At 45.9% G+C, this 15,550-nt stretch overlaps 1 protein-coding gene across 12 annotated transcripts in view; it reads left to right on the top strand.

Annotated features, from left to right (window-relative positions):
• The window catches only part of LRATD2 (LRAT domain containing 2), a 714,718-nt gene that overhangs the window by 655,292 nt on the left and 43,876 nt on the right, over positions 1-15,550 (top strand). For 10 of the 12 annotated variants that reach the window (XR_009498433.1, XR_009498435.1, XR_009498430.1 and 7 more), the window contains 2 exons: positions 6,734-6,815; positions 12,435-14,603. The gene's annotated coding sequence lies outside the window, so the exon portion shown is untranslated. Of the gene's footprint in view, positions 1-6,733; positions 6,816-12,434; positions 14,604-15,550 lie in introns of those variants that run through there. The other 2 variants (XR_009498431.1, XR_009498437.1) reach the window with 2 other exon arrangements.

Below are 15,550 nucleotides of genomic sequence, written 5' to 3' on the forward strand. Positions count from 1 at the left end.
ATCACCAGTATTTGCTATCATTAAAAGAGACAACTATATCATATTTTCAAGCACACTGCAACTAACTGAAAAAAACAATAACAAAAGAAAATTACAGTCAGAAATTATAAAATGTACTTCTAAAATCTCAAAGATCAAAGAAGAAATCAAGACAGAAATTAGAAAATATTCTGCAACTAAATGATAATAAAAACACTATCTATCAAACTTGTGGAATTTACCTAACATGGCACTTAAAGGAACACTGTAGCCTTAAATGTTATATTAGAAAAGAAGAAAGATGGGAAATTAAGGAGCTAAGCTTGCAAACATTTAGGCAAAAGACAACAGGATAAATCTGAAGAAAAGAGAAGAAAGTACATAATAAAGACAAGAGGAAAAGTTAATAAACTGGAAACAAAAACACACAGCAAAATAAAAGTAAAGCCGAAAGCTGATTATTAGAAAAGAACAATAAAACAGACACAGCAGGAAAACTGGTTAACACCCACACTTCAAACAGGCTGGATAGAAAGGAATCATGAAATGTCACATTAAAAATGCTACAAATGACAGATTAGAAAGACTATAAAGGGAGCTAGTGTTTTGTTAACTCATGACTGCAAACAATCAGGATTTTTTCTAGAAGTCCTCAGTATTCTACCTAGGGATTTATAATTCTTTCTTGCGTTCAGAGCCCATTAGTTTCTACCTGATTCTCTCTCTTCAGTTCTCCTACTCCGCGGAGCCTGCCCTCACTCTCAGCAGAGAGATACCTCACCTCCAAGGTCACTGAGGAAACAGAAACCATTAGGTGCAGCCGCCTCGCCGGCTTCGCTGGATTCACTAACGCACCTGGCCTGTACCCGCTCTGTTACAAGCGCAAACCCTTGCAACCATATTTAAATATGCCTTTCCCAGGTGTCCTGCTTGGTAACTAGTATTTTAAGTTATTTCTTCACGATGTTTCTCCCAGCAGGTCTTTTCTACTCCACAACAACCTCATTAACACACAGCTCAGTGGGTGCAGTGACCTCTCACCCTGCCTCCCTGAGTCCTGTCGTTTTTCCCCAACTCACCATGGCAACCATGGACGATGTAATTTCCCTTAAAAAAAAGAAAAAAGAAACCTGACAATGCTGTCAAGCTACAAAGCCACCCAGGACTCCCTCCTGCCCGTAAGATGAAGACCAAGCATCGGTGTTGGCCATTCAAGCCTTCAGCCTCCCACCCACTTTCTGCCCCTGTACTCCTCCCTTCGAGATCTTTCTATGGACTCACTCATTGCAGAGCGTCCTCCTTTGTTCCTTAAGGACTTCCCTCCCAGGGATCCTCTTACACATCCAACTTCTCCCCCAAACTCCTATGCACTTCCCTCTATATAATGGATTTAGGGACTTCACTTATAAAATACTTTGTGTGATTTCTCATGCAGCAAGTAATTACTGTTTCACCAAATATTTACTGAGCATTTTCACCTAGAGACCTATATCAGAATATTTATACCAGCCCTATTCATAATTACCAAAGACTAGAAACAACCTAATGTCTTTCTACAGTAGAATGGACAAATAAATTGTGCTACATTTGTAGACTGGAAGACTATACAGCAGTAAGAATGGATGAACATTCATAATATGGGATGTATATATGATTTTATCCACATCAAGTACAGAAAAAGGCAAAACTGAGTGATAGTGTTAGAATCAGGATCGTGGTGACCATTGACAGGGATGAGCGGAGGGGTTGGTGACCGGAACAGAGCACCGTGGAGGCTTCTGGGGTAATAGTAGCTCTGTTTCTTTTTTTTTTTTTTTTTTTAATATCTAGCACATAACCTAGTTAGCAAAGCTAGTCCTCTTTTACTTATTTATTTATTTATTTATGGCTGTGTTGGGTCTTCGTTTCTGCGCGAGGGCTTTCTCCAGTTGCAGCGAGCGAGGGCCACACTTCATCGCGGTGCGCAGGCCTCTCACTATCGCGGTCTCTCTTGTTGTGGAGCACAGGCTCCAGACGCGCAGGCTCAGTAGCTGTGGCTCACGGGCCTAGTTGCTCCGCGGCATGTGGGATCTTCCCAGACCAGGGCTCGAAACCGTGTCCCCTGCATTAGCAGGCAGATTCTCAACCACTGCGCCACCAGGGAAGCCCTAGCTCTGTTTCTTGATCCTGGTTACAGTGTGTGTTCCCTGTGTGACGATTCATCAAGCTGTATAGTGATGATTTGTGCACTTTTTTTCTATATGTTAAACTTCAACAAAAAGTCAATTGAAAAAAAGCAGCGAGCACCTACTCTGTGCCAGGCACAGGGTTAGAGGCACTAAAGACATAGTCCCTCCCTCAAGGATTGGAAACTGAGTGCGGAGGCAGGTGAAGAAGTATGGCAGGCATTATGACAGAGTGAGGGAGTGATGATGGAGGTAAACACAGGATGTAGCCCATTCAATTCTGTGAGCCTCAGTTTTCTCATCTGTAAAATGGGGAACATATTTCCTACTTCACTGAGTTACATAAGGACCCAAAAGATAATAAAAATGGGTGTGCCCCACAGAGTATCTGGGGCATGGTAGGTGCCCGACGAATGGTTCTTAACTCTGAATCTGATTCTCAGCACGAATATTCCAGGAAAGCCCCACAGATAGCATCTTCTTCCTCTCTGCCTCCACCCCCCCCTTCACACCCTTGCACACACACTCAGACACACATAACACCACATGCACACAGGCCACCAGTCACAGCTTCTTGGATTAAGACAGCAGTGGAAAATATATCTTAAACTTCAAAGGTGTTTGTGGTCACGTTCTCTCATTTCTAAAACTGTCTGGCTTCCCATACACGCCCCTCTGCCAAGCCCTGAGCTGCTCCCACTCAGGTTTCCTCTGCTGTCCAGCGCCCGGCAGCAACCCAAAAGGCCACCAAAAAGTCCTGTTAGAGGTATATGCCCCATGCCCTGGGGAACCTGGATAAGAAGCGAGTGGTGTCATCTCCAGGCTCTTTCTTTCTCTCACCAGGATTCAGGAACTTTCCGACCTGAATGAAAACAGTTCTTTGAAGTCTGCTCATGTTTAGAAATGAATGGGGAACGTGGACGGCCTCTGTCGGGTTTGGAGGCTGTGGCTCTGGTTGGTTTCATTTGAGAGCAGTCTCATGAGGTCTGACAGATAGAACAGACAGTGACCTCAGTAAACAGATCGCAGAATTGCTGCATGATCCTGAACAGGTCCCCCCAAAGGTGTGCTCAGGGTACAGGGAACTCTTTCCTGATGCCACCTGCCATGACTCACCCAGAGGTACAAATGTGAGCAAGTAAGCCATCGATGGGAAGGAGATTCACTACAGCAGGTCCGATCCCACAGATCTGTGCAAAGAGCCAAGAAGGCACCTTCACCTCTTTGGTTCCCCTCGAAAATCTCTCTCAAACCCCACCCCTACTTCCCATCTCCCTTGCCAAAACATCAGCCCCCATCAGCTCTCAGCCATACTTCGAAAATCCCCTCCTCACCCATCTCTCTGATTCCCTTCTTGCCCTGCCAGCTACACCGCTTCCCCTCAAGCCCACCAAGCTCCCTCCAAATTTGGCAGATTGCCCTGCCCGGAACATTCTACACTTCCTCTTCAGCGGGCTAAGTCCTGCTCATGCTTCAGATCTCTGTTCCCAAGTCGCCTTCCACAACTTCTTGCTGACCCCCATGCCAGTCTAAAGTAGATCCCTACCCTGTCATCTTCTCCCGTAATAACCATCACAATGTTTAAGAATCTATCCATCTGTGTATTTGTTTGCATATCTGTCTCATCTGCTGCTAGATTATAGACTTTCATTCATCATTCTGTCTTCAGGGGCTAGCAAGCTGCTTCAAACAGAGTAGGTGCTCAATATTATTGGACTGATTGGATTATTGATTGATTGATGGGAAGGGAGCATTGAACCTAGAACCACAGTCAGCACATAGCCGTGACAGAAGGGAAGCCCCTCTCTGGAAAGGGAGCATTGCCAAACAACTTTAAGCTGAATTAAAAAAAAAAAAAGTTTTTCCTTCATTACTGAAAGAGGTTTGGGGAAGCAATGGAAGAATCATGCTGCTTTTTATAGTGAAAAGTTATGGGCAGTCATATGCAATGAGCACAGAACCAGACAACATGTTCCTGCCACACAACAGCTGTGGGATTCCGAAAGTCACTTAGCCTCTCTGAGCCTTAGTTTCTTTCTGACAATGGGAAAAAATAATACATTTTGGGGTTATTGATAGGATCAGATGAAATGAGGAATACGAAAGTATTTTATAGAATCTTAAAGCACTGGAGAATTCATGGGGTCTGAGTTAAGGCAGAAACAGGGGAGGCAGAACGTAATGGAAGTGTGCAAAACCTGTCTGAGATGCAGTTCACACACATACACATACATGGGCACTGTGCTGTGTTGAGTGTTCCTCAAAATTTCACGGCCACCTGGAACCTGTGTATGTGACCTTATTCAGAAATAGAGTCTTTGCCTATGTAATCAGGTTAAGATGAGGCCATCCTGGATTAGGGTGGGCCTAATCCAGTGACTGGTGCATTTATAAAAAGGGAAATTTGAACACAGAGACACAGAGGAGAACATGTAAAGCCAGAGGCAGAGAGTGGAATGGTGCCTCTAGGAACCAAGGAATGCCAAGGATTGCCGAATACCCACCAGAGCTTGGAAGAGGCAAGGAAGGCTCCTCCCCTAGAGCCTTCAGAGGGAGCATGGCCCTGCCCATACCTTGATTGTGAACTGCCAGCCTCCAGAACTGTGCAAAAATGGATTTCTGCTGTTTTTAACCATCTAGTTTGTGGTGCTTTGTTACAACAGCCCTAAGATACTAATACACACGCAACCAGCAATTTGCCATTTTGAATACCTACAGGTGGTCCACGTGCCCCACCTTTGCCCTAGTGAGCGAGCCTTTGTAACCAAGGAAACAGCCCTCATGCTTAGCCTAAAAATGCTTTCAGGAAGATTTCACTTCAAAAGATAAGGCACAGAGATGAATTGTTCCTCTTGAGCTGCCTGCACTTGGATGACACTTGTCACTCTTAATGCCCCAGTTCCCTGCCTGCATTTAATGCCAACCAAGACTGCAGCAGTGGCCAACCCAACTTCCTCTGTTGCCCGAGGTCCAGCCAACATCTGGTTTCCCCTCCTCCTTACTGCAAACCACTGGGGGAACGATTCCATCACAGGCTCAAAATGACCGAGGAATAAGTGGCCAGGAAGGATTTCTATTTGCAGCCCTAGGTAAGCAGATTCTATACAAATGACCCAAAAGGAGAAACTGGCCAGATGTCTTGGATCAGGGTGTCCATATGTCATCTTCCCAGGAGGACACCAGACTGTGATTTCCCTTTCTCGATTGCATGTTAAAGATCAGAGCCTAGAACCGCAGTCAGCACATAGCCGTGACAGAAGGGAAGCCCCAGCTCACCCACTGCACCCATGTGCCGGGTCTGTATCTTCCTCTGAGGTGTTAGATGGGAATGCCCTTCCCTGCACTTGCTGGCCGTGAGGAGCAAGTCTTCCCCAAACGCTTCTAGCTCTTTGCTCCTTACGTCTCCCCACAGAGGTGGCATGTTTCCTGGTTTGTGAACAACAGCTGTTGGTCCATATTTCTCAAGAGGGAGGAGTTAATCCATCAGTGGTGTGGAGTGAGGTTCCTTCCCTCTCCACCCACACCTCTGGGTTGCTGGGACCTGAGAAAGTATATCTGCTCTGCAGATACAAAATTTGCCTTGGGGAGACTAGGCTGTGGATAAAGAGTAAGCAAGCCCACTTTGGCTCTCATTATAGCCTCTACTAATCTTCATCAATAATAAAGGTGGCTTTTTAGTTTCCACATCTTAGACATTTAATGATTTATCAATTGGTTCAGCGCATGGGTGGTGAAGAGAGGGGCTGTTTGGCGGGGACTCCCAATGACCCTGAGGTACTACTGATTCTTATTTTTAGTGATAGTTATGTTCTATAAAGTTCTGCAAATACTGAATTAGCAAATACTAAACCATTGCTCCTCAGGGAAGTACACACACACACACACACACACACACACACACACACCTCACATAGATTATAACCTTAAATCTTAACAACAACGCATCCTGGTAGATTCAATTTGACTTTTTTATTTTATAAGAGGGAAAGTAAGCTTCAGAAGTGTTAAGTGGCTTGCCTGAGGACACCCCACTAATAGGGGCCAGAGCTGGGATTCACACCCAGTCCAACTGACCAGTGTCAGAGCCTCGTGCACTGCCTTGCCCCATCCTGTCTCCACTCTCTGCTCCTCTCTGCACAAAAGCTGAAACACGGAAGCAGAGTGTTGCCTCATTCCACCTCAGCTAGGAAGGTATGCATCGAGCAACTCAATTTTTTTGGGCTGCTCTGCACATGTCTGCAAATAACTTCTAAAGTGCCCAGAGTACTGACTTGGGGGTTACAAATAAATATCAGCTAGTAGGTGAATTTGCAATTATGGCATCTGTGAATAATGAGGATGAACTGGATGTTGTCTTATTGCTTCTAATTATTCACTGTCCTCATGGTAAAGGGATTATAATCTTTGCCCCTCTCATGTGACTTGCAGTGCCTCCCTGGGTGGGGGGGAGGAGAGGGGTGAGTATATGCACCTGTCCATTGCCATCACACCTGGCCATGTGACTTGCAGTGATGTATGCCAACCCTGGGAGAACCTCTAAGAGCTACCTCATGGTTTTACCCACTTTCTCGCACTTTTTCCTCTTCCAGGAGAACATTGTGTCCCAAAAGAGGCTGCTCCTTCCACCCGGATCCTGGAATGAAGACACATGAATCACAGCCAACATGTGATGTAAGTGTTTGGGCTTGTAACCCATTGAGACTTTGAGGTTTGAAATTGCAGCCTAACCAAGCAAAAGCTGACTAATATAGACCCACGATGTCATGAGTAGACAGCTGTGCTGTTACCTTATCCTGTTGATTAAAGGCAATAATCCCCTTCTGTTTAGATAGTGGTTGGTTGGAACTTTACTTTTTTGCTTTCTGCAAACCTATAAAGAGGAAAAGTCAACCCCATGTTCTGGAGGACAAGAGAATGGGTAAAAACAGAGACCAGGACTTAATCCCACAGTAGCCAAGCATGGCAGCTCAGGTCCAGCAGGAAGCACTTGCCACGGTGGGATCCGATGTACAAGAGATTCAGTGAAGGATAGAGGGGGAAGGAATGGAGAAGGCCGGGAGGATCCTTCAGACAGCGATGAAGGTCTGACACCGGGGAAGGGAGAGAGCGAAGGAAGGACTGGGGAAGAGGAGCCTCAGACTGCAGCTCAGTTCTGGAAAAGTGTCGACCAGGATGACGGGGAGCCCCAAAGCCAGAGCTGTTCACTAGGGGAACCCCACAGTAAGCAGGTCCCCCAGCCGGGCTCAGTTACTGTCCGGGAGCAGCCTGGAGGCAGCAGGGCTTCAGTGTTCATGGGACGGCAGCTATGTTCCCCGAGGCAGATTCTCTTGAAAGAGATCTGAGTGGTGGGTCTCCAGGGCTACCACACCTGTTTAGAGAAGGCCTGCGCTCTGTGGAGCCCAAATACAGATGGTCTCTGACTTAAGACGGTTTGACTTACGGTTTTTCAACTTTACGATGGTGTGAAAGTATTGAGTAGAAACCAAACTTCGAATTTTGTATTTTGACCTTTTCGCAGGCTAGAGGTAGGCAGTGTGATGCTTTCTTGTGGTGCTGAGCCACAGCTCCCAGTCGGCCCGGGGATCAGAATGGTAGTCAACCGATACGCTTACAACCATCCTGTACCCAGACAAGCATTCCATTTTTAACTTTCAGTACAGCTTCAATAAATTACATGAGATAGTGAACACTTTATTGTAAAATAGGCTTTGTATTAGGTGATTTTTGCCCTACCGTAGGCTAATTGATGTGTTCTGAGCATGTTTAAGGTAGGCTGGGCTAAGCTATGATGTTAAGTATTAAATGCATTTTCGACTTAGGATATTTTCAACCTACGATGGTTTTATCTGGACGTAACCCCATCATAAGTTGACAAAGACCTGTAGATATGGGAAACAGGCCAGATGAGGGATATATTAGAGATAAAATCCAAATGGCACGCCCCCCCATAGCTCTCTACTGGCCACCCTAACACATGCCGTAGACTCAGCACCTAGAATATATGTCTATTTCTGCAAAGCCTTTGAGGATTGTGTCATTCCAAGCAAATATTCAGAGACTCCTGCTGCTTCGTCAAAGAGGAGGAACCATAAGGCAACCCACTCACTCGCAGTTATGCAACAAGTCCAGGCAGAACCAGAATTCAGACAACGCTCATGTAATCCCTGCCCTGAGCTACTTCCTTCCCAGGAGACATATGCAGATTCTCCAACCGAATGAGCATGAACTTGACTGCTCCTGCCCATGCTTACCCATTTCCTCCTGACATGGAAGATGTATCCATACAGAATCATATGAGGTCACAATATCTGCTTCCACCTCCTCATTTCACACAGAAGGCAGATGACACCCAGGCAAGGGGGTGGGGCGGTCGGCCACACGTTGGTCTTATCCGATGGAGACAACACCCCAGAATTTCCAAGTCTATCCAGGATTACCGTGAGGAAACAGAGGCCTGGATTTCGAGACTCTTCTTGTGCTGTGGTGCTCGTTTATTGAGCATCTACTATGTGCTGATCCTTGCCGCAGGCTGTAGGAATATGGATGAGAACGGGGGGGGGGGGGGGGGGGGGGGGGGGACTGGAGACCCGCCCTCGTGGAACTTACCGCTTCAAAGCCTTCCCAGGTGTGGCTCAGAAGCGCAGCTGCAGGGTTCCATGGTTTGGTTCTAAATCCACAGAAGTAAGAACTTAGCCTTTCCCTGCTGTGTGTGAGCTCATGATTTTTTCTTCTTATGTCAGTGAGGTCAATTACTCTCCTGCAGTTCTGCAGTAAAGCTTTCCAAGATTCTCAAGTCACTGCTCTTATTAATTACTGTATCAGCTGTTTTACATTCCCTAATTATCTCCCTATGGCACAGACAATGGTCTTTTTAATTTTTTTCCCTTACTCTTTCTGGTAAAAATAGAAAATATGAATATGTATGTATTTTAAGCTTTTATGGAATTTAAACACAACGCGAGCGCCATCTGCTGGTTACAATGAGAAATAGCTGCCTTGATTCCTACAGTTTCAGCTTTGAAAATCCTACTAATAAAACTAATGGTAATAAATATAAAGTAATGATATGTTTCAAAATAATAGATTAAAATACCATTTAGGCACCTAATGCATTCCTTTGCTAAGTGACCTAATCCTCATAGCATAACTAATTATTCTAAAATATTCGTCACGAATATCATAGCTAACCCTTGGTAAGAACTTGTTATGTACGTGATCTCAAAAACCTTCACAACAACTGTATTTGTTGGGTTCCGTTACTATTCGCATTTGAAAAATTAGGAAATGACAGCACAGAGATGGAAAGTGACTTGCCAAGGAAGTAGATGACACCGCCAAGATCTGAACTCCCATGGACCTGTCTTCTCCTCTGCACCAGCGTTCTATAATAAGCTTGGCGAAGGAGACAGAGACGATGTATTTAAAGACACAGAATGAGTCACAGTTTGCAAAGCACATGCAGGGGCATCACCTTGGTCGGTCCCCTCAACCACCTCATCAGAGAAGCTGTGTCATCGTCCCCGTGATACACATGAGGAAGCAGAGGGAGGTTAATGGTCCTGCCCAGATGTCACACTCAGAGGGGAAACAGGACCTGAACCTGGGTCTGCTGACTCTGGATTCCAGGTTGTACCCACCACATGGTACGGCTGTCCAATCCTCACAAGTGATAGAGAAGGACAGCATCTTAATCAGATTTCATCTTCCCCGAGGTCCAGAAGGAGCAGGCCCCATCTCAGAGGACAAATAGGAAAATGCTTGGATTTCTGAAGGTTCCCCGCAGCAGAAGATGCAACAACAGGGCCTGACCTCCTCCAGAAATAGGGCCTCTCCCCCATACTCCCCACATTCCCTTTTGTACCTTCCACACCCACGCCTGCTGGAGTAGGAACTGCTCAGACCCTCCACCTACAGGCAGACCACCCTCTTCACACACACACACATACACACACACACACACACACACACACACACACACACACTCCCTAACGCTGTTTGGTTCAGCAGTTAGCTTTTCCTGAGTCTCTAAGAACAGCAGGTATCACATTGCTAATCCCTGGTGTCTCCCAAACAGCACATTACACACATTGTTGGTGATTCATTGATCTCTAAGGAGTGATTAAGATGGAGAAATCCCAATAACTTTATATGGTGACAGATGGTGACCAGACTGACAGATCATTTGTAATGTATAGAAATAGCAAATCACTGTGTTGTGCACCCAGAACTAACATAGTGTTGTAGGTCAGTTATATTTCAATTTTTAAAAGGTCTTCAACAGTAAACCTATGAATAGGTATAAAAAAAAAAATGGAGGAATCCCAAGACCACAGCCACTTGGAGTCAGGCATTTAGGGTCAGGGCACAGCTTGCCCTTTCCAGAAAGTTTTAAGCCTCTTTAAACTTCAGTTTCCTCATCTCTAAAATCAGGATAACAAGCTCTGGAAAATTCAGTGAGGGTTAAAGGGATATCACACTTGAAAGTGCTTCATCAAGTATTAAACCCTTTGTATATGCCAAAGAAAGCCCTTCCTGAGCTTTGTGAACTGTAGATTCCTCCAAAAACTATGAAGCTAGTTGGAAACCACAGAGATGTAAAGACAAAAATTGTAACGTGCCATAAGAACATAGGTTGTTAATCATTATTAGCCCAGAAGAGTTGAGGCTCCACAATGAGTCATCAATTCCACAATTTACTGAGTGCTTCTGAGTTCCAGGCACCGTCCTGAGGGAGGGGAGGGTATTCAAAATACCCCTTGGCGCTGGACTTAAGGCACTCACTACCCCACAGGAACACTGTTCTCCTTCCTCTTCTCCCAAGCTGACACAAGGAGGACCAATGGGTATTTGCAAAGACGCCAGCTCCAGCTCCAGCCCAGCAAGTGTGCAGCATCAAAATACCTCTCAGCTCCTCTGACTCTGCCACTTACCTGCTGTCTATCCTTGAACCAGCTATTTATCCTGTCTACCATATGAGTACCAGCCCAGATAATGGATTTTAAAATGATATCTAAACAGTAAAGTGCCAGGCCAAAATTTGGCAAAGACCACTCATATTCCTCAGTATCATTTTCCTCTTCTTCCCTAGCTGGAAACATGACTGTTCAGCATAAAATTACATCTCCCAGATGTCCTTGCAGTTAAGTGTGGTCATGTGACTAAGTTCTTGCCAATGGGATGTCAACAAAATGTCATGTGGTAGCTTCTGGCAGATCCTGGGACTTTTTTATAGGTAGTTGGTCCACCCCCTCTGCCTCTTCTTCCCACCTTCCTCCATGCTGTGTTTGGAATGTGGGTGTGACTACTGAAACTCCAAATTGGGCCATGAGGACAGTGGTTAATCCCTAGGGAGAGTGGATGGAAGGTAAGAATAGCTGTGTTCCCAAGGACTTTGTGGAGACAGCCGCCATGGCTGTCCTGGACTGGATCGCCTACTGATGTTCACATGAGAGAGAAATCAATACCTATTCAAGCCACTCTCGTTTTGAGTTTTCTATAATTTTCAGCTGAACCTCATTCTAACTAATATAGTTTTCTATCGTGACTTGACATGCCACATTGACCTTTCTAACAAGGGCTTTGTACAATAGAATGGGATGCACAAATGAGAAAGTCAACTCCCACCACAAACAATACTGAAGGAAATACTGTACAAACTTCTGTTAAGGTTATTAGAGAACAGAATCTTCCATCAGCTGAATTCCAAGAACCAGCAACCCAGTGGGTGTGAGACCCATGTGCGTAGTAGGAGTCATGACAGAAACCAACCATGTTGTGAAAAATTCATGTAAAATATATTCCCCAAAACCCCTACCATGCCAGGCCAGATGCTCGGGCTACAAGGGAGCTAAGATACGGTCCCTGCCCACAAGCGGCTCACAGTCTGGTGGGAGACAAACGATGGCCACACCGTGGGGTCTGTACTATAACAGAGTGGTTTGAGGTGCCACAGGGACATGCGAGGGCAGAGACATGGGCATCCTGGTAAGAAGGCAGAGGGACAACTAGGAAGAGTTTCTTTTTTTTTTTCAAATTGTTATTTATTTATTTTATTTATGGAAGAATTGTTGATTTAAAATATTGTGTTAATTTTGGGTGTACAGTAATGTGCTTCAGTTGTATATATTCTTTTTCAGATTCTTTTCCATTAGGTTATTACAAGATATTCAATACAGAACCCTATGCTATACAGTAGGACTTTGTTGTTTAGTTTATACATAGTAGTTTGTATCTACTAATCCCAAACTTCTAATTTATCACTCCCCTCCTCCTTCCCCCTTTGGTAACCAGAAGTTCATGTTCTTTGTCTGTGAGTCTCAGCCATAACAAAGAAGGACATAATGCCATTTTCAGCAACATGGATGGACTTAGAGATTATCCTACTAAGTGAAGAAAGCCAGACAGAGGAAGACAAGTATCATATGCTGTCACTTATATGTGGAATCTAAAAAATAATACAAATGAACTTAGTTACGAAACAGAAACAAACTCCCAGACATGGGGAAGTTTTCTGAAAGGAGGTATTGGAGCTCGGTCTTAATGGATACATGGACGTTATCCAGAAAGAGAAGAGCAGAGAAATCATCCCAGGCAGAGCACAAAGTGCACAAGGAAGAAGGTGTCGGTGGAAACCCAGAGCAGCATCGAGCGGGGCCCCCCTGTCACAGGCCACAGAGGGACACCCGGAGAGAGCAGCTGCTACCCCAGGTGAACCCGGCCAGCCCTTGGAACACAGCTGCACCCCCAGGTTTCACTTTCCAGGGTGACTCAGAGGATGACGCGGAGCGGCTTTGGGCTCCCTGGTGGTTTTTCGCAGCGACAGCTTCTGCTTGTGGGGTCATCACTGGTGAGTAACGAGACAGACAGCCTTTATAGATGGAAAGTGAGAAAATATCAAAGTGCTCAAAGCAGGAAGCGAGAGGAGCGGGTAGAGCAAAAGAGAAGCGAGCATTATTGATTCCCTTTTTGGAGCCAGTCCGGCTGCCTTCTTGCCTGCCCCCCTCAGCAAAAGGAGAATCTCAATCCCACAGCTACATCCACCGCGGAGGTCAAGTGGAATGTTCTTACAGGCTCCCCAGACCTTCTTGCCCTTTCTCCTACGCCAGAGCTGAAGCAGCCCCTTCCACAGGGTATTGGGACACAGCTTTGCCGTCTCTGAGAGCCCTGCCCTGCCCTGCCCTGCCCTGCTGCCCCAAGATCTGCCTTCCAGATATCCAGGACACAGCTCACATCTTCTCAAACCTGCTCACACACTCAGCCCCTGGCCTGGCTGCAACTCCACTGAGCCCCCAGGTAAAAATGGTCTAGGTAAAGAGAAGGATAATGCTTGGAAGATTAAAACATCCCTGCCTCACGTATACGCTTACGTGAGGATTCTCCCAGCAACCCTCGTGGAAGGCGTGTTGATCCACCCTGCTCAGACAAGAAACTGAGGTTTGCACTCATGTGCCAAGGCTCATGCCAGGCACTGTACCACTGCAACTCTGAGGAGGAGATGGCGGTGTCTGACCCAGAAAGTCCCATTTTAGCATGGCGTGTGTGACTAGCTGACACCCCCCTGTGCTAGGGACCATGGGAGACCCAAAGAAAGAGGAGGCATTGCCTTTACCCTCGATGGCGAGGACACCTAAAGGCATGCCCGCTGTGTGCCAGGCACTGTGCCGGTCACCTAACATGAACCACCTTAAACAGATGATCCCTTCCAACAACTGCTTTGAGGTCGGGATTATCACACCTGTTCTACAGACAAGGAAACAGAGCCTCAGGGAAGCTGAACGTGATGCATCAAAGACCCAAGAACAAGTAAATGGAAGATTCGGTCCCCAAAGCTATGCCCTTTCGACTCCAGGAGAGATCACCACCGTGAACGATGCAGACTCCGGGGCCCCACCCCAGCTTGGCTGAATCAGCATCTCCGAGGGTGGGACCCCGGGGATGTGTTTTTAAAACCATTTCTCTTCATGATTTTCTGATTGGCCAAGTGCGAGAACACTGACCTCCATCAGGGGCCCTGAGGTGGGGACTCAAGGCCTCTATGCCTCAAAGGTCCAGTAATACGAGACAGTGAGCCAGGATTGTCACCAGGAGGCTGCGACATGGACGGCTGATGGCACAGCGGTTAGAGCATAGTCTCTGGAGCCAGGTCGCTTGAGCTTGAATCCCGGCCCTGCTGAATGCTAGCTGTGTCACCTTGGGCAAGCCACAGTCTTCCTTGTGCCTCAGTTTCCTCATCTGAAAAATTGCAGTCAGGATAGGACACATCTAGAAGGTTGTTTGGGGGACTGAATGAGTTAAATGTGTAGAAAGTTTAAAACAGTGCCTGCCACAGAGTAACCATCCAAAATGCTGTTGTCATTGTTCCATGATCAATTGCCCCAAATGACACAAGAAAGAAGAGGATATTTGACACTGTGGTTCTTGAAAGGGCAGGTAAAAGGGCGGAGTTCCAAAGGATTTGGATGGATAGCGAGAGAAGAGATTAAATAGCAGCTCTTTCTTTAGTTCCTGGTCTGGTCTCGTGTCAGTTTGTTATTCCTCGGGAAATGTCACCAAGAGCAAGTCACTGCAGTGGAGACAGGTCATGAATCAGCCTGCAGGGCTGAATCACAGCCAAAGCACAACTTCTCCAGAGTCTTCAGGCAAAGGAGACGACCATTTAGTCCTCTTTTAAGTTGTCGAAGACTTTCCCCAAGAAGTGAGCTGTGTATGCTTTTGATAGCCACCAGGGGGAGACAAAAGGGACTTAATTGACTACAAAATGTGAAAGGTATCCTTAAATTCCCTGAAGATTTGGGCTATTTCCCACTGATGTGTTTTCACTCGTGCTATTTCCCCTACTTAGAATGCGTCCCTCTTTAACCCTTCAACCTGTTGTCAACCTCCCAGCCAACTTCTTCACATGCAACCTTGGGCCAACCACTGTGCTAGGGGCCAAGGGAGGTACAAAAAAATATAAGGCATTGTCCTCACCCTTGAGGGTAAGGGCATTTAATGAATGTTTGCTGTGTACCAGGCACTCAGCTGGAATCCCTACAACTACAATGAGGTAGGTTTTATATATTCATTTTCAAGACTCAGTTCAACAGGAAGAAGATTCAGGGCACTAAGTGCTAAGCACTTTCTGTGAATTAGCTGATTTAATTCCCAGAACTATCCAATAAGTAAGTACTACCATTATACCCATTTTATAGCAGAATAGACTGAAGCTTGAAGAAATTAAACAACATCCTTGACCAGGAACACAGAGCTAACAAGGGGGATGGAATTCAGATATGAGCCCATGGAGTCTGATTATAGAACCAAAGCCGCATCGTGGCCACCTCTCTGGTCCTTCCACAAACCCTTGACTCATGCCTGCACTGTGCTCTCTATTCTCTGAATTCTGATCTTATTTACCAGCAATCCAA

This window comes from Balaenoptera ricei, chromosome 17 (genome assembly GCF_028023285.1).
Source record: "Balaenoptera ricei isolate mBalRic1 chromosome 17, mBalRic1.hap2, whole genome shotgun sequence".
Taxonomy (NCBI): Eukaryota; Metazoa; Chordata; class Mammalia; order Artiodactyla; family Balaenopteridae; genus Balaenoptera; species Balaenoptera ricei.